This window comes from Barbus barbus (assembly GCF_936440315.1).
Source record: "Barbus barbus genome assembly, chromosome: 41".
Lineage (NCBI taxonomy): Eukaryota > Metazoa > Chordata > Actinopteri > Cypriniformes > Cyprinidae > Barbus > Barbus barbus.
The window spans coordinates 1,762,954-1,789,392 of record NC_136719.1 but is presented as its reverse complement, the minus strand read 5'-3'; positions in this window follow the sequence as shown (position 1 = coordinate 1,789,392).

The window sequence follows — 26,439 nt, the reverse complement described above, 5'->3', positions numbered from 1 at the left end:
CAACATGAAATGACTAGACTTAGACTAGAACTAGAAACTAGGACTGGAAACGTGAAATGGCTCCGTAGTGTAGCTATCGCTAGAAGAGTGATATACGCTAAACAATACTCGGCGATCTAAAAGAGGAAGTCCAAGGCTTATAAAGCGTGTTTGAATGAAATCAGCTGTGTATGTGTAATCAGTGCATTCAGCTGTGTGTGTGCAATCAGTGCAATGGATCATGGGAACTGTAGTCTGGAGTGACGTAAAAGTCTGTGTGATGTGAGAGGCAATGTAAAGAGAAGACGGCATCTGGTGGTGAGCAAACAGAAGTGCATGGACAGGATTCGTGACATTCAGTTAAGTTCTGCTGAGTTCTACACGTTCGCGAATTCTCTCATTAAAACAATGAAAGTGTAAACATGATGTAAATAAGAGATTAATTATTCAGTATTAAGCTTCTTTGATAATTTTTAATCAACTTTGTGAGATCGCAATGATCTACAGTAAGATGAGTGACAGCTTTCCAGTGATATAGGGGTGCGCCCATTGCATAATCCATTCAGAATTTACATTCATCCACTCACGGATTCACTCTCTGATAACTATTTATCCAATATTGCCACCTGCCATTGTGTTACGTATACTACATCAGTTAACTAAGTGAAGGAGAACCAGGTGCTTGCACATGTCGACACACCCGCAAGTAAACAAATGCTGTATGTATAGCATTATTTTTTCTTTTACCATACAGGAAACTTAAAAATATGTTTATTTATTTTTATTTTATAAAATATAAATATTATTTTACAAAAAAACAAACCTTTTAAACCGTTTAACTGATAGTATTAATCGGTTCAAATTTATACTTTCGGTTAACGGTTAAACAGTCAATAAGTTCAGCAAGCAGTTCATAGTAGGAAAGCCACCAATGTACATGACGATGTTAATGTATTTGGTTTGGAGGAAAAGATCTGCTACGCTGCTGCTGCTGCAGAAGAGCAAGTACTGAGACTTGCCACTGCCAATACATCCACAACATGCTGCTGTGTGCATGTAAGAAATACTGCTGCTGCACATATAATATGAATAACCACTCACAAAGCACGAGACACAGAAATGAACAATACAAGCCAATATGTGCATGTCGCTGAGTTTAAGGATATAACTGCTGCATCAGTGCACATACCTTTCCACACATGGGAAGATTAACAGACAGAAATAGAACAAGACAAAGCAGATCTATCGCCAAGACATATGTACTGCTGCTGCTCCGAAGGGCCATGTGAACCGCATATATTACTATCTATGTGTGTATTACTATCCGACTGGCTTAACGCTAGTGGCCTATGACTATGTGAGCTTGGGCTACCACGCAGACCGGCTTAACTCTAATCAGACTCGCACTATGTGTAATGTTCACAAGTGTTTAGGCGTCATGAAAGTCTAAAACACATTTTTCAAAAAGTGGTTATTTTTTCATTTTTTGGAGCAATTTCGTTCAAAAAGCAGTTGAACCTACGTCACGAAAAGTGACGTATATGCGTTAATTTGCAGTGGTAATTGGCTGCTGTGGCTGGAGAGTATGCGTCTACATCATCAATTTCTGAGCTTTTCTAAGTATTATTCATGAAAATGAAGTCTTATGATCCAATCACTGTGCTGTATTATGCATGGGATTGTATTACAGCAGAGAATTCAAATCTTTTGAAAGAGCTTCCGTGCTGTCAGTTCATCTCTGTAAACATGACCATAACAATATTTAATATGTAACAACACGTGGAGCACGCATGAGAGAGTGTTTTTTTGTGCGGAATGCCACGATTAGTTTATAACAACACTCGCTATGGAGCAAGTGTATTTGTGAATGTAATATTTCATATTCTCTTGTGCTCCAAACTTGGGTAACGCTTTATTTCGATAGTCCACTTTAGACATTCTACTAACAGTGAGTAACTTTGCAACTACATGTCAATTAGAGTATTAGTAGACTGTCTGCATAATATCTTCTAACACGTTATTTTTATGGGTCCACAACATACAACATAATGAGTATGAGAAACTTTGCAAGTATGTCAATTTATTCTACGAACCCTAAACCTACCCTACTGAGAGTTAGTAGACATGTAATTGCAAATTAATGATAATTAGTTGACATGTAGTTACAAAGTTACTTATAGTTAGTAGAATGTCTAAAGTGGACTTTCGAAATAAAGTGTAACCCAAACTTGAACCAGAACCGTGTAGGCACACATATAATGTCTTCTTCAAATAAAAGATGTGCGAAAAAGGGCACTGATACAGCGGTACGTCTGATCATAAACGCAACGACACGACGGATTATAGACAGCAAACAATGATATAGACTGAAAATTCTAAGAAGAGCAAACAAAAAAGTAACTATGCCTTTATTCTTTCTGTTTTAAACTGACGTGTCTCATTTGTTCTGAGAATGTAGTGCTGGTAAACGTGAGAATATAATTAGAACTTTTGAATGTCCATTTTTCATATCCAATATCTCTGCTTATTTCAAGCAATAATTTACCAAACCATGTTGGATTTGTTCATGAAAGTTGTTAGTCTCTAAACGATTTCTTGAAAGTTCATTATCATTATTTTCTATATTTTTAAAAAAATATATCAAGGTGGCCCCTATCTCTGTTGTTGTTTGCATTTTCTTTCTTTCTCTGCTCATATTTTGATATTCATTTGTCTGTATAATGAGTGTTTTGTAGGTCTGTGTTTTATTGGTTGTTTTCTCCCCTCTTCCCACCCTCTTCTCTCTCACTTTTCCACTATTTTACATGTCCATTTCTGGAGTCTTTTTCAAAACTGATGTGTGAACGACCAGTGCTGAAAGGGGGGGGGGGGGGGGGGGGGGGGGGGTTCATGACACTTCAAGAATATGCATTGCAGTCTGATAGACAGGACCCCAGCACCCACTTCAACAAATATCATAAATTAGTTGATTTGATAACCCTCATTAATATAACAATATTCTCTAATTGTATAGAAGTCATTAGGAGCGAGAAAAGCACATGCTTTTGACGCTGCATGCAGCTGAAATCGACCGCACACTCAGCACAGCTAATAAAACATCAACCTTAGATTTAAACAAATGTGACATTGAGATTACACCGCTGAATATAACGGTCACACTTCATGGAATGTTGAGTTCATTTTCATCCCTCATGTTCCTTGACCTAGTTTCTGTCTCCCCTTGATTGTGTAATTATGTTCAGGTGTGTCTTGTCAATTATCCTCATTTGCTCTCCCATTTAAGTTGTAGTCTGTTAAGTGCATGTCGTATGGTCTTAACGTTACCTATGTGTGTGTGTATCCTGCCCACCTGATGTGGATTACCCTTATGTGGATTATTAAAGACTGTTTACCGTTGTCTTCTTCGTATTTGTGAGTTTCTCCTACACAGCATCGTGACAGAAGACCGGACCTATAAAGTAATAGCGTCGTTTTTGTCACGGAGTGACTAGAGGCAGGCGGAACCGGTTTTTTTTGGAAGATGTTTCCCTGCCGGAGCAGTACCGGTGCGACACCTGGCCGGTTCCGGTTGCCCCACGAGTTGTGAGTAAATGGGTGATTAGATGAGGAAATGAGTGTCAGGTAGGGATGGGCGATATATCTCGCATGCGCATCTCGTCAGTAAAGCCGGTTCCTTGATTAGCGCTAAATCTCCATCACCTGTTTTCAAATGGAGCGGCATTTAATATACGGAGCCATAGTTCACTGACAAGCTACGCAAATTGCGTTCATTGTCGAAGGCGATATATCTGCAATAATGAAAGCGATATTGCGTAGCTTGTCAGTGAACTATGGCGCCGTGTATTAAATGCCGCTCCATTTGAAAACAGGTGATGGAGATTTAGCGCTAATCAAGGAACCGGCTTTACTGACGAGATGCGCATGCAACCAGATGCGATATATCGCCCATCCCTAGTGTCAGGTGCGCGATGAGAGGGTGGCGATCGGCGATTGAGACACGTAATTGAGATGTGGATTATAAAAAGACATGGTGGTGGGTAAGCAGGGCAGAAAAGGAAACCAGTGTGAGCGAGAGTGAGAGATCGTGAGGAGTGAGGAGATGAAGTGGGGCAGGGACGGATCTTTGCAGGCTGTTGATTGGAGGAAAAATTTATACTGGAAAGAAGGACTTTGGGAGATTGAAGGACGGAGGTGCAACATGCTATCTTTGGAATGAGCTAAGTACATTGCTACCCTTTTCTATTGCTTTTCAAAGCTTTTTGTTCCTCCATGGATTTGATGGTCGGAGGACTGCTGGTCAGGAACTAAGTTTTCTGATGTTCTAATTTCTCGAAGCCAGTATGCTTGTTGTTGTCCATCTCTCTCGCTGTCTTCCTGCCTGCCGTTTCCCACCTTTGATGTCGTCTTAAGTCCAAATGTATCGAAGACGAGGGTTTGGCCCCTGCACGTAAGAGCCGTTCTGATGATTGTGGGTTTACAAACTAAACATTATGTTGATTTGATTTTCCCCAAGCGAGTACTGTTGGTTGTTATCCATTTTCCCGGTTGTCCCTGAGTTAAAGTGCTATCGAAGACGGCGGCATTCGGTTGGAGCTACGAACAGAGGCCCTAGTTCACTGTGAGTGTGTGGATTGCAGTGTGTATGGTGGACATTTGCACATGTGAAGTTTTCGAGTGCTTTATTGAATACACGAGTGTGGGGAGTAAAGTTTGCCTTTGTTTGTGCCTTTGACCTGCTGGATTGCCTCACTTGAGGGGCGTTGGGGCTTGCTAACCAGTGTTTGTTGAGTGTACATTATACAAAGCTGTGAGTTATACGTATTCTCCATCCTCTGTCTGAGTCCAGCGAAGAGCCTGCTAATGTTGGAGTTATACGAACTCTCCCTCCTCTGTCTGAGTCCAGCGAAGAGCCTGTTAAAGCTGTGAGTTATACGTACCCTCCATTCTCTGCCTGAGTCCAGCGAAGAGCCTGCTAAAGCTGTGAGTTATACGTACCCTCTATTCTCTGTCTGAGTCCAGCGAAGAGCCTGCTAAAGCTGTGAGTTATACGTACCCTCTATCTTCTGCCTGAGTCCAGTGAAGAGCCTGCTAAAGCTGTGAGTTATACGTACCCTCTATCTTCTGCCTGAGTCCAGCGAAGAGCCTGCTAAAGCTGTGAGTTATACGTACCCTCCATTCTCTGTCTGAGTCCATCGAAGAGCCTGTTAAAGCTGTGAGTTATACACCACACCAAGGACTTTGTGTTTCTTGCGAACTACACACACTACCCGGACAGCTGCCTCTGCTCGTTCTATCAAGCTGGACTAAACGCTGCCACACGAGCGCAGTTGTCCGGGGAAGGTCCTCGAGAGAGCCTCGCTGCCTTCATCGAGTGGGTGCTGGTGTCCTGTAAATCATTTGCATACACTTGATTCTTAATACTGTGTTGTTACCTGAATGATCCACAGCTGTTTTTTGTTGTTTTTTTTCTGTTCATGAGTCCCTTGTTTTCCTGAACAGTTAAACTGCCTGCTGTTCTTCAGAAAAATCCTTCAGGTCCCAACAATTATTTGGTTTTGCAGCATTTTTTGTATTTGAACCCTTTCCAACAATGACTGCATGATTTTGAGATCCATCTTTCAAATGCTCACTGATGCTCCAGATGGAAAAACGATGCATTAACAGTTGAATTTGAAGATACATTTAAATTATTTTGTCTTCTAAGAAACATGTATGTAGCTTCTGAAGGGCAGTAAATGAAGAAAATATGGTATTTAGGCAAAATAAGGAAAATGTACACATCTTCATTTGGTTCAAATGTTTTCACCTCCGGCTCTTAATGCATGGTTTTTCCTTCTGGAGCATCAGTGAGCATTTGAACCTTCTGTAATAGTTGCATATGAGTCTCTCAGTTGTCCTCAGTGTGAAGTGTGTAGGTTTTCAACTTACAGTGATCGGAGGTATACATATTATCAGCCAAACTGGGCACTGGCTGTTATTTTCCACACCATTTTCCCTGTAAAAGTTTTTATTTTTTAACTAAATATATAAAACTGGGCAGCCACTGAAATACAGTCACTAATTGCAGACTCACATATTTGAATATAAAGTAGCTGTCAAAGTTAATCACAAGCCTCAAAGGCACTCCACTATTATTCTCTGCAAAATAGTAAAACAGCATGCTTTTTTGACTACTGGTTCAGGCTCCAGCCTTATTTACACACATAAAGTCAAAATGAACACACTTTGGTCCCTTTACATTCTTCTGGCACTGCTTCCAGCCCGCTGACATAAATAGAGTGTTATTTTGTTAAAGCTTGTAAATTTTAGGTGCCTGGATTTTCTCTTTGCTCACTGCATGAAGTACCATTTTTCATTTCTGTGGTTAGAGAATAAATTAGTATAACATGAATATGATCCATGCTTGCAGCTATCAGAAAGCTAACCATTCCCACAACCACAACAGACCCCCAAACGTATCAAAATTTTGACTTTGATCAAGATTAAACATGCTTGCAAACTTTTAGTAAACACAAGTTTTTGCCACCCTCATCATTCATCAGTGCAAAAGCAAAGCCCTAAACAAAGTAACTTTCTACAAGGTTTGCTTGCATGTGTTATTACCATCAGTGATGGTCGTCATAAGCTTTCATCCTTAGATATTTCCATCAAAGTTTCAAGTGTGTTTTGTACAAAGTTTAAATAACACAATTTTGGGAATATGCTGTAGTTATTGCCACATGTCAGTCATGGTTGTTTTGTATAGATGAAAGGTTATCTTGTACTGCACACTCTTTTAAACCTGTTTCATTTGAATGGTGCTCATTTCACACTAGTTAAAGCCCATATAACATTCAACATCACACAGTTAAATAGCCCATCAAATCCCCCCCTGCTGTCCACAGCAATGGCCAGTTAGCCTCTCTCTCCATATGTGACACAACCAATATCATCAAAGAGTGTTTCCACATCTGTAGTGAGGTTTAATAGATGCACCTGTGCATACTCACACACACACACATCCAAACTAAACCATGCATGTATACCACCTGAACACTTTGGTTTGTACTAAATCAAATAGGTTTACACTGATTATTGAGACATGCATGGAACAAAACATGTCCAGCAATTGTAACTGCTATTAGGTTTAAAACTGAAAATATTTTCAATTGTAAATGTTATTAGGGATTAATAATAGAATGTATTCTATTATATAACACAATTATCCCCTTCAGTTTAATTTTATCATTATTATAAAATTAAAATATGTCTTCTCACTACATCTAAAAACGTGTGTCCACAGAGAAGGGTTCAATCATTCATATGCTATAAAATTAATGAAAATAGTAATGAAAAATTGTTTGTTTTATCAAAAGCAACGCTAAATTATCTCATATTGTCACAGTTCACTAAGAGCAAGGAACGAGGGAGCGAGTACTTTAAAACACGGTCTTTAATAGGCCACACACGTAGGAGACACAGGAAACACAAGGAAAGACGTTCAGAACCAACAAACACTAACAGAAGGACTGGAGCTTTTAAACACAGGATAATTGGGGAAGACGACGAGACACACCTGGAATCAAATTAACACGATCAACATGAGGGAAAAACTGGGTCACAGGGGAGCAAAACACACAAGACAGTCCACAATCCTGACACATATCAAAGCAAGGTTGTTTTTCAGTGACATGCATTTTTCATAAGGTTTCAAAATTGTGTTCCCACTTTTTGTCAACACCATCAGACATCAGACACCATCAGACAACAAAATGTTTAAATAATAAAAATCAGGGAATATCAGGGGCAGCTGTCACTCTAAACGACCCCCTTGCTTCATTCCTCCTCTGCAGAGTACATCACTGGCTCTGAAAAGTTTTATAGTTTTAGAATATTTCAAATCCTAATGTTAATATTTCCTGTCACAACCATGACAAGTCAACAACATCTTCCAGTTTATGAGGACATTATTTGAAATATTTTGATAATTTTATTCTCCTGAAATAGGTTCCATTAGCATCTAGCATCAACAGAAAAAAACTAAATGGCTACTACATGAACTGCATTTGTTTGTTAAAGAAATGACAAATTTCTCAACACCGTCAAATGTCCCCAACTACAACTAATTGTTTATTTAACTGTTTTTTTAAAAGTTACCTTAGCAGATACACAGCAGACATACTGTTCTGAGATGAGAGAAAATGGATAATTTGTTTTCCAAAGGTATATAAATGTGCTTAAATGTGAATCTTGAAAAAAGCTTTATAAACATACTCACTTTTTATTGTGTTTGTTTTAATACAGTACTTGATTGATTCAATGAATCTGACTACAAATTCAGGTTTTCTTCACCACCGTCAAATTCATATTTTGATAATATTTCATTATGATATTTTATATTTGTTGTGGAATTGTTGGTCACATTTGAAAATGTAATCTGTCTGCTAACATGAGAATATGTTTTGAAATGTTAAAAACATCTTGATTGCTTGATTGCAAAATAAGGGATGGCAAGGTAAAAAACACATTTTGATAAAAAAGAATTGAAACTCTCCAGTTTTGCACTTTGGCGGCTGCTAATGGCTGGAATGAGACTGCATTACTCACCGCATTCCAACCAGGCCTAAACACCGAAAGCATTCCGACCAGGCCTAAACGCCATTAAGACAGCTAATGGTGATCTATGATGATGCTATGGGACTAGAGAACGTCATACACCTGACACAAGCAAGAGGAGAATTCTTCATCTATGCCTGTATTGTGGAGGAGAGGGTCACGTCATCACTGCCTGCCCGGTCCGACCACCTCGCCCAGCGGTACTATTCAACTTCCACCTCAAATAGCTCCTTTAGTTCGATCAACTGTACAGATCTTCACTCCACACATCTGTGTTTCAGCGCAAGCCCTCATCGACTCAGGTTCAGCGGGGAACTTCATCTCCCCCCAAATCCTCCAGAAACTAAATGTCTGAAAGAAACGCTGCTCCCAGGACCTGAGAATTCACACCATCCGGGCGTTCCAGGATGTATTCAGCAAGCGGTTGGCAACCCAACTTCCTCCTCATCGACCATGGGACTGTGCAATCGACCTGCTACCTGGCGCTACTCTGCCCAAAGGCAGAGTTTATCCACTGTCCATCCTGGAGCAAAAGGCCAAGGAGGAGTACATTCAGGAGGCACTTTAACAACACTTTATTCGACCATCCACAAAGCGCATACATCCTCATTCGTATACGCCGGGGTGATAAGTGGAAGACCGCCTTTGTTACACCATCTGGGCACTATGAATTTCAGGTCATGCCATATGGCCTATCCAACTCTCCCTCTGTCTTCCAAGGCTATATGAATGAGTTGTTCCGGGAGATCCTCATTTACTCCCGGAAACTGGCCGAACACCGCCTCCACGTCAAGCAGGTCCTCGAGAAGCTATCTATCTCTATCTCAAGCTGGAGCAGTGCGAGTTCCACACCACCTCCGTGCACTTTCTGGGTTATGTCATTGACCAACATGGTATCCAAATGGACCAGAGGAAGGTGGAAGCGATCTGGAACTGGCCTCAACAAGCTACTGTCAAGGAACTACAACATTTCCTAGGATTTGCCAATTTCTACCGAAGGTTTATCCACAACTACAGCCTGCTCACTTCACCGCTCACCTCTTTACTCAAAGGCCGGCCCAAGTCTCTGTCCTGGAACTCAGCTGCCTTAGAAGCCTTCCATCTACTCCAAAAAGCCTTCCAAACCGCTCCGATCCTGGTTCATCCCAACCCAGGTCCCATCTGGGCATCAACTTCATGACCGACCTCCCATGCTATGATAATCATACCTGTGTGTTTGTCGTCGTAGATCTTTTTTTTCAAAGGCATGCAAACTCATTCCTCTCAAGGGATTACCTACTGCATTCAAAGCGGCGGAGGCCCTCTTTCAGAATATATTCCTTCACTTCGGCCTTCCGAATGACATCATATCGGTTTGTGGTCCCAAATTCATCTCTCGAGTATGGCAAGCCTTCTTCAAACTACTGGGAGTGTCAGTAAGCTTTCCTCTGGTTACCACCCTCAAACTAACAGTCAGACAGAGCGAAAGATCCAGGAAATTGGGAGGTACCCGAGGTCCTACTGCCACCAGAACCAGGACAGCTGGAGCCAGTTTCTTCCATGGGCGGAGTATGCCCAGAACTCCCTCAGACAATCCACCACAGGGCTCACCCCGTTCCAGTGTATCCTTGGGTACCAACCTCCGCTATTCCCCTGGTCGGATGAGCCCTCGGAGGTTCCAGCTGTCAACCACTGGTTCCAGTAGAGCTAGAGAGTATGGGACTCAGCTCATGCGCATTTCCAATAGGCAGTGCGGAGACATAAGAGGCAAGCTGATACCCGAAGAACACCAACCCCTCGCTACCAACCTGGTCAGAAGGTGTGGCTCTCGACATGGTATATCTGTCTCCGCCTGCCTTGCCGTAGGCTGAGTCCTCGGTACATAGGTCCATTCACTGTGCAGAGGCAGCTCAATGAGGTCACCTACAGGCTAAACCTTCCACCTCAGTACCGCATCTCACCATCTTTCTATGTGTCTCTCCTTAAACCTCACTCTGAACCTTTGTCTTCCCCCACAGAATCTAGTGGCGATGAGGTACATCCTCCTCCCGAAATCACAGAGGAAGAGACCATCTATCGGGTCCGGGCCATCCTTGATTCGCGGCGACGGGGTCCCAGGCTGGAATACCTCATAGACTGGGAGGACTATGGTCCTGAGGAGCATTCCTGGGTCGCTCGTCATTACATCTTCGATCCAGCGCTCCTCACACAATACCACGCTGAACACCCAGATCACCCAGCCCCAAGGGGTCGAGATAGACCCCGTTATCGTCAGAGCTCCATCCGGTCGTCAGGAGCCGACCATGGGGCAGGGGGGTACTGTCACGGAGTCACAACCATCACGGACCAATCACCACCCATCGTCACCAGATAAGCATGCTCCACCATCTTGGTCAATTTCCCCGGAGTTTTGATTCACGGCACCTGCACCTCATGCTTCCGAATCAGTCCTCTGCAAGAGATATATTTCCAGCTAAGTCTGCATCCATTCTACTCAATAAACTCTGTGTTAATACTAATTAACTGTCTGCCTCCTTCTGTTGTGTGACACCCTTCTTATTTTTGAAGCTTTTACTTGTTTCAAAAAAGGTGGCTGGTAATAAGTGTCTAAATGGGACTACTGCAGGTTATCTTGGACATTAAATGTCATCAATCTGAACAGAAACTCATCTACTCACTAGTTACTTTCTTAGTGTTAATAATCAGTCAACATGCTAGTAATATGCATGCTAATAAGCAACTGATTAATAGTGAGAATTAGTCCCTAAACTAGAGTGATATTGTGAGAATCATGGTAACCCACTGGTAACGAGTCAGCTTTTACTAAATCCATCAGAAATAATTACTATCCAAAACTTTACGAAAGCTATCATTCTTTAGAATACTTCCCTTTAGAAATATTTCCCTTCAGAATGCTGTTCTTTACTAGTGAATTGCCACGATCTTCACTTTAGAATATTCAGAACACTTAATTATGCATTATTCGCATTAATTATTGTCATGAATCCAGTTCGTGGCCTTCCGTCCGACTGCCAAAAGAGGTCGTCTCACCATCATATTGACTCTCACACCACACATCACACTGGACTGAATTTCCCATCATCATTGCACTGACGACACACACAGCTGATTCCACTAATCACGCTCACACCTGAAAATTATCACACACTATCTCACACTCTTTATAAGCCTTGGACTTTCTCTCCCTGACTGCCGAGTATTGTTCTGCGTGTAGCACTCCTCTAGTGTTAGCTGCCTTACCGAGCCAGTCTGTGTTTTTCTGTTTAGTTCCAGTATTGTTCTGCATTTATAACTCTCCTAGTTTTAGCTGCAATACGGAACGCTCTATGTTGTCTTAGTCTTGCTTTGCCTTGTGTTTTTCTAGTGTTTTGATTCTTGCCCGTGTTTCCTGGATTTACCCTTTGCCTTGCCGTTCGGACTCTGTTTGCACCTCTCTTGGACTACTGCTCGTATACCTGGATTATCTCTCTGCCTCACCCTGTTGGATATTGTTTGCCAATCGTCGACTCTCGCTAGCCCTAGGATTACTCTGTGTCTTGCCCGTGCCATACCTGTTCACTGTTGTTTGACCCTGCCTGTTTTTTGACTGTTTATTAGTAAAAACTTGCACATGGATCTGCGCGTCTCACGTCACGTTCGCCGTTACAATTATAAACCTGTTTATAGTAGTTGTAGATTGTGTATATAGTGTGTGTATATAGTAATTATCTGAGAGGTACGAAAAAATAGTAGTTACTGATAATGCTGAACTACCTGCTATTACGGTGTTATTACTTACTAATTCATTAATCAGAGGTTGATGTTTTTTTGTTGTTGTTAGTCAATAGTAGTTACTAGAATGTTAATATTGTGACATTAAACATCATCACACTGAACATATAAACTCATCTACACAATAGTCACTTTCACACCCTTATTGTATTTATAACCACACTCTTGCTAATTATTGTAGTTATAGTTAAAGTCACGTGACCTCGGTCACGTGACCTTAAGAATCATTAATGCAATAATCCAAAAGCCAATGGAAAATCCTATTCCTTTTTTATTTTCTTCTTCTTTTTTTTCAAGGAAACCAGGATGACATGAACTGGGATGTTGTTGTAGTTTAAAATGTAAATGATTACCTATATTTTTTTGAGTTCAGCAAGGAACAGATATTTTTTATTATTCATTTCTCATTGTGCCAATCTACCTGTTCTACATCTGTGGTGGCTTTTTCTGGGTCTCTCTCAGCATGAGGTCCTGCTGGCTCTGTCTGTAGTCTGTCCTAAATTAAACCTTTCATTAATAAGTCTTTATATAATGCTTAAAAGATCAGTAAAGTTTCATGGCATTACAACAATGTAATATAACCCAAGGAATCCATTATATGATCTAATGATGTTTATTAGTAATGAGTGTTAGTATGAAACCATTGTTTTCTTTAATTGGCTTCCATGGTGAGAGTTTTTTGTGAATGCACACAGAGAAAGATGTCAGGCACTGAGCACACCCAGAACCAGAGAGCCAAAATTGAGCCCAATGCAAAACAGAAATGAGACACAACACAATACAGCTCCTGTTGTTATGACGCCCAGCCCCACCCTCCCCCAACATCTGCACAATCATTAACAGATGTCTGAGCCCTCTGAACACACACACACAAACCAGCACATACAATATTCTGAATGGCACAGTTATGACCATAATCAAAACCTGACAGAATCTGTAAGATGCTGAACATTTTTTTTAAATATCTTAAGTTACACTATATTGTTGCCTTCTCAAGCATCAATGACTGATTTTGAGATGTTTAAGTATGATTTACTCAATTAATAGCAAAGGTGGATCTCAGATAGCCACTATTCAAAAATCTAAGAAAGTAGGTTTTAAAATGCAGAATGAAAGTTTGATGTTTTACTGTGTAATTCATCTCCGGAGTACAAAATCAAGAAAGATGCATGCATAAAGATATAAATAAATGGGATATGTGGTAACACATTCGAATACTGTTCCATCATTAATGAATAACTACAGCATCACGTGTAATGCAATAATAACACACGAGTAACTAATATTAATTAACAAGAAACTCTGATTAACAAATTAATAAGTAATAGTACTAGCTGAATGAAGTAATTCACTATTTGGTGATCAGTAATAATCTTTTATTTTATTTTTTTATTCATTACAGAGAACTAATCAAAATGTTTGTTCCGTTCCAATCAAAACATCAAACAGGTTCTCCCCACTCAGTGATGCACCCACTGAGAAACCTGATGAAAGTGCTCTAGTTATTGGCGATTCTATTGTACGGAACGTGAAATTAGAGACACCAGCCACCATAGTCCAATGTTTACCGGGAGCCAGAGCGCCTGACATCTTGGCAAATTTAAAAGTGCTGGCTAATGATAAACGTAAATTCAGTAAGATTGTTATTCACGTCGGCGCTAATGATGTTCGACTTCGCCAGTCGGAGATCACTAAAAATAATGTTAAAGAGGTGTGTGAACTTGCAAGTACGATGTCAGACACTGTAATATGCTCTGGCCCCCTCCCTGCTTACCGGGGTTGTCACGAATCTGGTCCATGCTCTTCCGGACAATCACCACCAGAGGTCACCCGTTCACCACATTGACTCTTACACTACACAGCACACTGGACTACAGTTCCCACAGTCCATTGCACAGATCACAGCTGTCACCATTCACACATCACACACACCTGATTATCATTTCACAATCACGCACTCACTATTTAAGTCTGGGACTTGCTCTTGCTCAGGGCCAAATAATGTTAGCGTTTATCACTCATCTAGCAATAGCAACTTTACGGAGCCCTAGTCGTAGTCTTGCCAAGCCTGTTTACCTGTGTTTTTGATACCTGCCTTTGTTTCCTGGATTTACCCCTTTGCCTTGCCGTTTGGACTCTGTTCGCTCCCCGTTTGGATTATTGCTCTCGTCTCTGGATTATCTCTCTGCCTTGCCCCTTTGGATACTGTTCGCTGATCGTTGACCCACGCTTGCTCCACGGACTGCTTTGTCTTGCCCTTGCCATACCTGTTTGCCACTATCTGACCCTGCCTGTTTACTGACCATGTTTTATAATAAAGCTTTGCATATGGATCCGCACGTCTCACGTCTCGTCAGCCCTGTAACAGGGGTGATGAGATTCATAGCAGACTGTCGTTACTCAATGGCTGGATGCCTAAGTGGTGCCCGCAGAATAACATAGACTTTATAGACAATTGGAAGAATTTTTGGGGCAGACCTGACCTGTTGAAAAGAGATGGTCTTCATCCCTCTGGGGGTGGTGCCGCTCTTCTCTCTAGAAATATGGCACATAGTCTTAGAAAAGCATTAAAAACCGCTAGATCTGCTTACTTTACGTCTCTTTTAGAAGAAAACAAACACAACCCCAAGTATTTATTTAATACAGTGGCTAAATTAACAAAATATATAACATCAGCAGGTGCAGACATTACCCAGCAGCACAGTAGTAATGACTTTATGAACTACTTTACTTCCAAGATTGAAACTATTAGAGATAAAATTGTAACCATGCAGCTGTCAGCCACAGTATCGCATCAGATAGTGCACTATAGATCCCCTGAGGAACAATTCCACTCATTCTCTTCTATTAGAAATGAAGAACTGTATAAACTTGTTAAATCATCTAAACCAACAACCTGTATTTTAGACCCTGTTCCATCTAAGCTCCTAAAAGAGGTGCTTCCAGAAGTAATAGATCCTCTTCTGAATATTATTAACTCATCATTGTCATTAGGATATGTCCCAAAAACCTTAAAACTGGCTGTTATTAAGCCTCTCATTAAAAAAACACAACTTGACCCCAAAGAATTAATTAATTACAGACCGATCTCGAATCTCCCTTTTCTGTCAAAGATATTAGAAAAGGTAGTATCATCACAATTATGTTGCTTCTTAGAAAAAATTTATATATGTGAGGATTTCCAGTCAGGTTTTAGACCATAGTACTGAGACTGCTCTCATTAGAGTTACAAACGACCTGCTTTTATCATCTGGTTGTATCTCTCTATTAGTGCTACTGGATCTTAGCACCGCGATTGACACTCTCGACCACAACATTCTTTTAAATAGACTTGAAAATTATGTTGGCATTAGAAGAAGTGCACTGGCGTGGTTCAAATCTTACTTATCTGACCGTCATCAATTTGTGGCAATAAATGAAGATGTATCATTCCAATCACAAGTGCAGTATGGAGTACCTCAAGGCTCAGTACTTGGACCCTTACTTTTCACGTTTTACATGTTACCCTTGGGAGATATCATTTGGAAACATGGTGTTAGCTTTCACTGTTATGCTGATGATACCCAGCTCTATATTTCTTCGCGACCTGATGAAACTTACCAATTTTCAAAACTAACGGAATGTATAGTTGATATCAAAAACTGGATGACTAGCAATTTCTTACTGCAAAATTCTGAAAAAACAGAGGTGTTAATTATTGGACCAAAAACTTTTGAATGAATGAATGAATGAATGATGCATTTATATAGCGCATTTATTGTGTATTGCCGTACACCCAAAGCGCTTTACAATCATGTGGGGGTCTCTCCTCAACCACCACCAGTGTGCAGCATCCACTTGGATGTAATAACCTAGATCACTGTCTAATACTTGATGGTTGCTCTGTAAATTCTTCGTCATCAGTTAGGAACCTAGGCGTACTTTTTGATAGGAATCTTTCCTTCGAAAAACATGTTTCTAGCATTTGTAAAACTGCATTTTTCCATCTTAAAAATATATCTAAATTACGACCTATGCTCTCAATGTCAAATGCAGAAACATTAATTCATGCATTCATGACCTCGAGGCTGGATAATTGTAATGCTTTATTGGGTGGTTGCTCTGCACATTTAATAAACAAACTTCAGCTGGTTCAAAATGCAGCAGCTATAGTTCTTAATCTGAATTCTAATCACCCGCACATGCAACCCCTCATCAGCACCTCCATTAGAACCACACGCTCTCTGATACTCATCGTCCGGTCTATGGTTCACCACGCTGAACAGTCACCATACTCCGTTGCTACTAACCTGTGTTATACTTACCTTGTTGTTTCTGCAGACACTGTCCAGCGATTCCCCTTCTACGACTAGTTCTCCCACAATCCACGACTCCTGTGAAAGAGACTGTGTTCAGTTCATTATTACTCAAGTCACTCACCTGCTTGGTTCACCAGTCTTCTGTACCATTATTAATAAACATTCTGCATTGCATCTAACCTGCATCTCCTGCCTTGTTTGTGACAGATACATTGTTAGAAGAATGGCATCTACGCTAATATAGTCTGTTTCTTTCTTATTCCGAGGTCACTGTAGCCACCCAGATTCAGTCCGTATCCAGATCAGATGTTGGATCAGCACCTAGAGATGACCTCTATAGCCAGGACACCTAGATGAGCCCCAGAGACTGATCCCCAGTGAAGACCCTGTCTCCTAGACGGCCATCGGGACAAGACCACAGGAACCAGATGAGTCCTTTGCACAATCTGATTCTGCTTTAGCCTAGATTTAAACTGCTGATTTTGTCTGGCAGAATGACACTATTTATACAAACTATTTCCCCGTCTAAATACTGTAAAGCTGATATAAAGCCACCCAGCTTTATATCAAGCCGATGTAAAGCTGCTTTGACACAATTTGCATTGTTAAAAGCGCTATACAAATAATATTGACTTCTCTTGACTATTAAGAGCTACTACATACAGGTTGATAATTAATATGAATAATGCATAATGTATCATTAATTCGGAAGTGATGATCATGGTAATCCACTAGTAATGACTCAAGTATTACCAAATCCTTCAGAAGGAATTACTAATTATTTGGATCAGTATTCTATAACATGGTAACTCTCGAGTAATGACTGAAATCACTGTAAACTTTTGAGGGTTTTGTAAGGTTTTGGATAGTAATGTCTCAAGTCTTACTACATCATTTTTAGGGAATTACTAATTATTTGGAATAATATTCTAAATTGAGGATGGTCATGGGGTGGATTAAGGGATCTAAAATATGCTCATGCAGAATAATGCATTAATGTGCTTTATGTGTTAATAAACAGCCAACATGCAAGTAATATGCATACTAATAAGCAACTAGTTAATAATGAGAATTGTTCCCTAAACTAAAGTGTCACTGTAAGCCACTGGGTTACAGGCTGTTACTAAATCAGTCAGAAGGAATTATTATCCAAAACCTTACAAATGTTACGGAACTAGTCAGACACAGAAGGTGAGTAAAAGATAAAGAGTTTATTCAAGCTCGTGCAAGGTGTCAGGTGAAGGATCGTCTTGAAGACAGGTGAGGAACAGTTCATTCGTGACAATAGTGCTCCGTGCACAAAGGACTGATCCTATGCTTCTCCTTCTCACAGGTCTCCAAGGTTCCTGGGTCCAAGAGGCGAAGGAGAGCGTCCCGGGAATCTTCACAGAATTATTTCAGGAGCTGAGAGGATGACAAGGAGCAAAACAACAGGTAAGTAACTTCAGGTAGGATACTCAGACTGTAGAGCTAGTTGAGAGCGTCGGTCCTTGAGGTGTCGCTACTTCAGCTTTGTAAAGCAGCAGAGATGGTCCATGGAGTAATCCTGTTACGTCAAGATCGGACGATGAAGTGAGCTGAGGGAAGTGCTTTTATGAGTGTGGTGATGGGAGATTGATGAGGTGCAGGTGCGGGTGATGATTGGAGAAACAGGTGACAGTGATGAGTGACGGGGAAGACGGGCCATACTGTGACAACAAAATCCTCAAAAGCTTTTGATGACTTCAGTCATTACAGTGAATTGCCATTATTGCCACTTTAGGATATTTAGAACACTTGATTTTGCATTAATCACATTAATTATAAACCTGTTTATAGTAATTTTAGGGTAACACTTTATTTTATGGTCTCTTAACTAGTTGCTTATTAGCATGAATATTACTAGAATATTAGCCATTTATTAGTACTTATTAAGCACATATTAATGCCTTATTCTACATCCCTAATCCTACCCAAAACCTAAACTTAATAGCTACCTTACTAACTATTAACAAGCAGCAAATTAGGAATTTATTGAAGGAAAAGTTGGAGTTAATAGTGTGTTCCCTATTCTAAAGTGTTACCTAATTTTAGATAGTATTTAGTGTATGTGTATATAGTAGTTCTCTGGGAGGTGTGAAAAATTGTAGTTACTGATTAAATAATAGTGAACTACCTGCAATTACTGTGTTATTACTAATTCATTAATCAGAATTTTTTAGTAAGTTAATAATAGTCGCTAGAATGTTAATATTGTGATACTCATTTGTGCCTGTGTAGTTATTCATTAATGACAGAACAGAACTCTAAATAGTTTACGATTATTTGTACAAGATACAATCAAGTTAAAACGGTGCATGGTAACACTTTATTTTGATAGTCCACTTGTCAACTAGCAGTAGATTGTCTGCTTAATATCTTCTAACAATTTATTTTGATGGTTTCACAACATACAACATACTGACTATGAGAAACTTTGCAAGTATATGTCAACTTATTCTACTAGCCCTAAACCTACCCTAACAGTCTACTCTGAGAGTTAGTAGACATGTAGTTGCAAAGTTACTTATAGCTAGTAGAATGTCTAAAGTGGACTATCAAAATACATTGTAACCAAATGCATTGTTCTCGTCAACCAAAGGCAAGGCAGACAAGTGCAAATTCAACGCACAACAAGATGAAGCAGTTGGGTGAACATCCAACACGAAAACAAACACTCTACTCCCTAATGTCATAACGGTAACTGAATGTTAAAAATGGAAATGATGTGGTAGGACACATGGGGCAAATATGCCTCAGAGAGCGCAGAAACTACAGCGCAGTGTTTGATTTGGGTTTAAATGCATGGACCAGATTTCACATCTCAGCACAAAATAAATATGAGTGCAGAAAGACTTCAGAGATGAAGGTGGAACCGATGCCAGCCCTGTGAAATGGGACACACATCTCAGATATAAAGGCATGTTTTTCTCTTGAGTGGTTTTGGACATTAATTAATATGTCGGAAGCTGTGCCAAACATTGGGGTTGATGCTTGAGAGATTCAATAAATTTAAATATAAACTTCAATGTGATTTTGCCCATTTTTAAATCTGATATTAAAGGTTAAGGAGAGGAATGAAAGAATCATGTTTACTAAATCAGATAACCAAATAAATAATTAAGTCAAGTCACCTTTATTTATAAAGTGCTTTTTACAATGCAAATTGTGTCAAAGCAACTGCACAATATCAAAAAAGGAAAATAATGTGTCAATAAGTTTAAATAATTAACAACTAGCTAAAGCTATGGACAGATCTTCAAATGTCTTTTGGTCACAGCATTTGATAACAACTGAAGGTCAGATCATATGTATAATGGAATGGCGTCTCAAGTAAAGTAAAGTAAATAAGTTGTTTTTCTTCCTGTTTTAAGAGTTTTATTGATTTCTCTCTGGGATTGACAGTCATAGTGCTGCAGGAATTAATCCTGGAAAATAAATAAATAAGCGTTTTTGCACTCATCCCAATCATAATTTTTTTCAAACTTTCATGTGTCTTGAAAAACGTGGTTTCTAACAAGTTTCTAAATGGGACTAACAGAGGTTGTTGGGGACATTAAACATCATCACATTGAACAGCTAAACCTATGATAACACTTTAGGGAACTCAATTGACTATTAGCTAGTTGCTTATTAACATGCATTTTACTAGCATATTGGTAGTTTATTAGTACTTATAAAGCACACTTTAATGCATGACCATATTCTACATCCCTAATCCTACCCAATACCTAAACATAACTAATTCAACAACTACCTTACTTACTATCATTAATCAAAAAATTAGGTGTTTACTGAGGTAATATGTGTTTCCTAATATGAAGTGTTACCTAAACTCATCCACTCACTAGTTGTTTTTATAATCATGCTTGCAAACTATTCTAATTAAAACTTTTCAGCTTGAAAATTGAGTTTCACTTTATTTTGATGGTCCCTTTTGCACATTCTGCTGACTATATGTAATGCTGCACCTACATGTCAACTAACTCCCATTAGAGTATTAGTAGACTGTCTGCTTAATATCTGCTAACTCTTTATTGTGGTGTCTCTCAACAGACACTAACTTTGCAAGTACATGTCAGCTTATTCTAAGTCTAACTCTACCAGTCTACTAATACTCTACTAACACTCTAATGAGAGTTAGTTGACACGTAGATGCAACAAAACTTATAGTCAACAGAATGTTGAAGGGGACCATCAACATAACGTGTTACTGAAAATTGCATATAAAGATGCACTTAAGTGGGTCAAAAAGTCAATTGCGCTTGATATGCATGTATACTATAATACTGTACCATCTGTTTTAATGTGTCCAAAAACATTACTTTCATATTCTTTTAAAATGTATTATTTCTGTAATAAGTATTCTTTTTAAAAGTGTGCTAAAATGTACTTTTTCACAAGGGCAGTAATTAGTTATGTCAGCCTGTACTCTATAAAAAGAGATTTACAATGCTGATGACTAAAGAATTACATTTTCATTATATTGTAAGCCTCTGTGGCTCAAACAAACATTGAAATTGTTGTCAATAGAGCAGATTGTGTTTTTATGCTTTTAAATCTATTTTAATAGGCCGTAATACAGGATAAATGGTTAATACATCGTGACTAAGCTCATCTCCAGGGAGAAGCTGAGTGAAACTGCGCCAAAACATGCTGTTTAAACATACTCACTTTATCCCAGAATCATAAAAGAAGATCCCTCTACAACTTTTCTAGGGTGATTGTGGTTTTCCAGGAATCTGAATCCAGTCACACTGGTGTGTGATCAGACTAATCTGACCAGGACTAATCTGACGTGGGAAAACGGTATTTAGGCGGATCACTTTTCACTGGGGTTGGCATCAGATCGGTCCAACTGTCAGCAAGACCCTGTGTTTGCCAAAAAGTCAACAGCTGGGCTTGACACAAGTAAAATACTGGCATTAATATACTGCACAAATGATTGACAAAATATGTCATTGTTTGGTGTCATTATAGAATGCATATGCTCTAATGTTAAGCCATTGGTGCTGATGTGAACACAGATTTTTTTTTTTCTCTGTCTTGTGTTGACAGATTTCTTATTGACACATGAAGTTGGGACAGGACATATCAAAGCCCTTTCCCCCTTTTTTTCAAAACTAGCCAGTCAGCTTTAGATATTTACATTTGCATTCATGCATTTAGCATTGATTCTGAACCTGTATATAGTAGTTGTATATTTATAGTATTGTAGCGTATATAGTAGTCTTCTGGGAAGTATGAAAAATAGTTTTTGAATAGCTAATAGTTAACTACCTGCTATTACTGTGTTATTACTTAATAATTTGTTAATGATTTGAGTTTTCAGTCAATAGCAGTTGCTAGAATGTTAAAACATTTTTACTCATTTGCTCCTGTGTTGTTGTTCATTAATGACAGAGCAGTGTTCTAGAGTGTTGACGATTATTTGTACAAGATATGATTATGCAAAAAAAATGCATTGTTCTCGACAACCAAAAACAAGACCGGTGCAAATGGTAACAAGACCCTGTGTTCGCCGAAAAGTCAACAGCTGGGCTTGACATAGATAAAATGCACAAATGATTGACAAAATATGTAGTAGTTTGTTTCCACTGTAGCACACATATAATGATTATAGCATGCTAGAATTTACATTCATGCATTTAGCAAAAGAGGAACAAGAGTATTTCCTCAAAGAGACACTTTTTGCAATATACAATGCCATATTTATTAAAAAAATGGCATTGTCTTCAGGGTTGCCAGGTCTTTGTAACAAAACCAGCCCAATTGGTACTCAAAACCCAAAATTTACCAGGGGAAAACTGGCTATAAAAATCACATTCCAGGGGGTCAAACCTCCTTCTGAGGGTTACACCTAGGTCAAAATCACGTTTCAGGTGAGGGGTTTCGCTTTAAACTGTGGATTAAAAAAACAGCCTGCAGCATCAGTATAAAAGTAGCAAACTGCAGACTTGGCAACATTGCTTATGTTTCTCTATTGTGATGTAAAACATTATAAGTGCACTGATTACATTATCAGTACATGTCAAGAAACTGTTAATATTTTTATATTTTTAAAATTTTGGGTAACAGATCAAGGAACACATAGAAAATTGTCCTATTACTGCTTATTCATAGTAAATAAGATAGTTGTTGTTTTACTGTAGGTCATGAAGAAAGGCATTAAAATGCCTAAAAAAAGTGCTTTAGAAGTACTAATAATGATCTAATATGCTAGTAATATGCATGTTAATATGTATGCATTCAGTATAGCTTCAAAGGTAATGACAAAGTGAAAAAAATAATAATCCACACTCTCCTACAATATCGCTGAGAAAGTTAAATGAGTAATTGTTTAATTAAATTGCAGTTTAGTTTAATAGTGACTAAAACTGTGTCTGCAGTAAAGCAGCATGCTGTACATGTTTTAAAGTCATAAAGCCTCTAGAGCAGGAGGAACTGTACCTCATATAATACAGCATGTACTTCAGAAAGCACATGTGTGTCAGTATGATTAACTGTATTTGAGTGTGTGAATCTCTTTATTAGTGCAAGCGCAGTCAGAGCATCAACTGCGGACCACATGAGCGCTGCCTGTCCACATATACGTCATCGCTACACTATTCACCCTTTGCAATTAACATTTCTGTGTGCACATTGGGACATGCAGAGGTTACAACAGGAGTGGAGGACTTATGAAGGAGTTTTATTCTTAGTGGAAAGCAGAATGCCATCAGAGAGGCCCAATGGAATAAGCCCAGGCCCAGAGACGCCAACTCCATTCACTGGGATTCTGGATCGGCTTCTGCCACACTCATTAAAACCATCTGGTGGGAATGATTTTCCAGATTAAAGACCCTCATATCTCTCCCCCCTCTCTAAAGAGTGAGCCAATTAGTTGGAGATCTGCGCCAGAGGGCAGCACACAATGCGAAAACAGCCAAGCAAAGACACTGCCATGACTGTTGGTAGGTTTAAATGGTTCGTACAAGTTCAGCGCATTCTATAGATTTACTCAGAGAAGTTAGAGAAAATAATAGTTCCATCTGACGTTTGTTTACCTGTACACAATCCAAAATGTTACAGTATAGTAAAAATATAGGAATGTTATTTTCATTTATGGTCACGATACAAGAAGTGGAAGATTATGTGGGCAAGTTGAAGTAATTCCTGAAAATGACTAAATATTTGGATAGGAAACTAAACAGCTGTCTCTTCAGTAACTCTATGGATGCTTTCAGACAAGAGCTTTTGCTGTAGTCTGAGTCCTTTACCACAGCTTGTTCGAAAATGCTAGAATGATTTTATATTTTCAGGTGGGCATCGGCACACAGAAAGTGGTCCCACTTCATTTTAAGGTCCAATTCTTGCTATTAAAAAAAACATTAATTACGACTTTTGCCTCAATAAATTCCTAATTTGCTGTTTATTAATAGTAAGGTAGTTGTTAAGTTTAGATATTGGGTAGGATTAGGGATGTAGAATATGGTCATGCAGAATATGTGCTTTATATTAGTCGTGGCCTAATGGTTAGAGAGTTGGACTCGTAATCCAAAGGTTGCGGGTTCGAGTCTCGGGCCGGCAGGGATTGTAGGTGGGGGGAGTGAATGTCCAGCGCTCTCTCCACCCTCAATACCACGACTTAGGTGCCCTTGAGCGCCGCATAATGGCTGCCCACTGCTCCGGGTGTGTGTTCACGGTGTGTGTGTGTTCACTGCTGTGTGTGTGGATGGGTTAAATGCAGAGCACGAATTCCGAGTATGGGTCGCCATACTTGGCAGTATGTCACTTCAGTAAAGAACCAATATGTGATTGTGATTAAAGTGTTAGTTCACACCAAAGCTGTTAAAAAATTATGTCATAATTTACTCACTTACTTACAAAAACCTACAAAAAAAGGAGGTATTTAGAAAAATTTGGACACCAAACCACCCTGTCGATACTTCACTCGTACTGCGTCGCTAGACGCTATGGGGAAAACTCCTTTTTCTCAGAGGACTGAAGACTTTTTCAATCACGCAGTGTGAATGCACGGCCATTGGTTCGTGCAGTAATAAAAAACGAACCAATGGCTCGTCAGCTAACACAGTCTCATCCCAACTCGTCACATATTGACGCTTGGTTTTTGCGTCGCTTTTTGACGCTCAAGGTACCCCTTTAGCGTCACTTTTCGACGTGAAGGGAAGGTAATTTTTTTAAATAGGAAACACTTAGCGTATATTAATCATTTTTAAATAAATTATGCCAGTACTTGCATCTGCCTCCTATATCTTGCGTTTTCTTCACAGATGGTAGGTTTAGGGGCAGGGGTAGGGTAAGTCACTATTTTGACTGTTTTCATTCAAAAATCACACCCCTACATATATGCAATAATGGCAACCTTATTATGACGATAAAATTCCCAATAGTGCGTTAGCATATCGACGCCGAAAAGTTACGCTTCCCTTCACGTCGAAAAGTGACGCTAAAGGGGTACCTTGAGCGTCAAAAAGCGACGCAAAAACCAAGCGTCAATATGTGACGACTTGGGATGAGACCGGGTTGCGTCAGCGGCGCTGCACGAGCCTATGGCGGCAAAGCCCGCCAGAGCCCACCAGAAGGGGCGGGGTCATCTGGCTATATAAGCGGGCACTTCGCCATAGGAAAACAGATCAATTCTCCTTCAGCGACGACGATCATCCCTTCGCTGACACTCAAGACTAGAAGACACTCGCCGTAGAAACGCCTCGCTGCGGATAGAAGCTGCCTTTTCCTCTGCGCCCTCTCGCTGCTCTGCCTGCTCTTCGAGCTGCTCCAGCGACCTGTGCAGATGCCAGCCTCGTCCCCTGCGGCCATCCGGTGAGTCTAAAATCAAATTTCTCTGAAAGAGCAAAATTTCAAGCGACGTTGTTGCAAATGTCGCACTGCGAGTGTGGCTCGCGCAGGGAATTCTGCACGATGCAGAAGGGCAGTGAGCGCTTCTCCTCTGTGGGCAACGCCCACACAGACTGCACGTTCACTGAGACAGAATGCTCACTCGAGTATGAGTCTCGCTCTTCTCCACTCGCTGGCCTTCTAGCAAGGCAGCTCCGCTCTTCCGTTTCTCCTCTCTCAGCAAGCTCGGAGAATGAAACTATAGAGCCACGGGGCTAAGTAACTGGTTTTGAGTGATCCCACGCCGGCTCAAGAGCCCGCGTGCTCACTCTTACCATGACGCTCTGATCCGCCGGTGTTTTTACACGTGAGAATCACCGCCCCTCGTTATATGAGTGGCTATATCCTCTTGGGCGGACTGGAGTAGAAAGCTATCTTTGACAGCTTTGCATGTGCGTGTGAGTCGCTAAAGCTGCTCCCTCACAAACAGACTGCTTTCGTCGAAAGCCGCCCCTGATTCGCTCGCTATAAGGCGCCACCGCCTTTCCCGCTTTCATGTTCCTCTCCTCCCAGACACCTCGGAGGAAGGAACACTTAACTCACGGAGCGGAGCGATCAGGCTTGGGTGATTGCACGCCGGTTTATCTCGTGTGCTCACTTTAATCTGCTAGAGTGTGTTAAACACGCGAGGATCTGCGCTCCTCATCGCACTGAGTGGCACAATCCTTTTATACAGATCTTACAATACTGCGCTGGTTGGCCCCGCCTTCCCCGCTCTCACTGTCTGGAAACTGAGAGATCGCGGGGCTGAGCGGGCATGCTCGAGTGATTTTTTTTTTTTTTGCGCGCTGGCATAGCCCCGAGTGTTTCACTCTGCACACAGCACTTTGATCTGCCGGTGTGTTTGCACTAAGGATTAGCGCCTCTCGCAGCTCTTTGG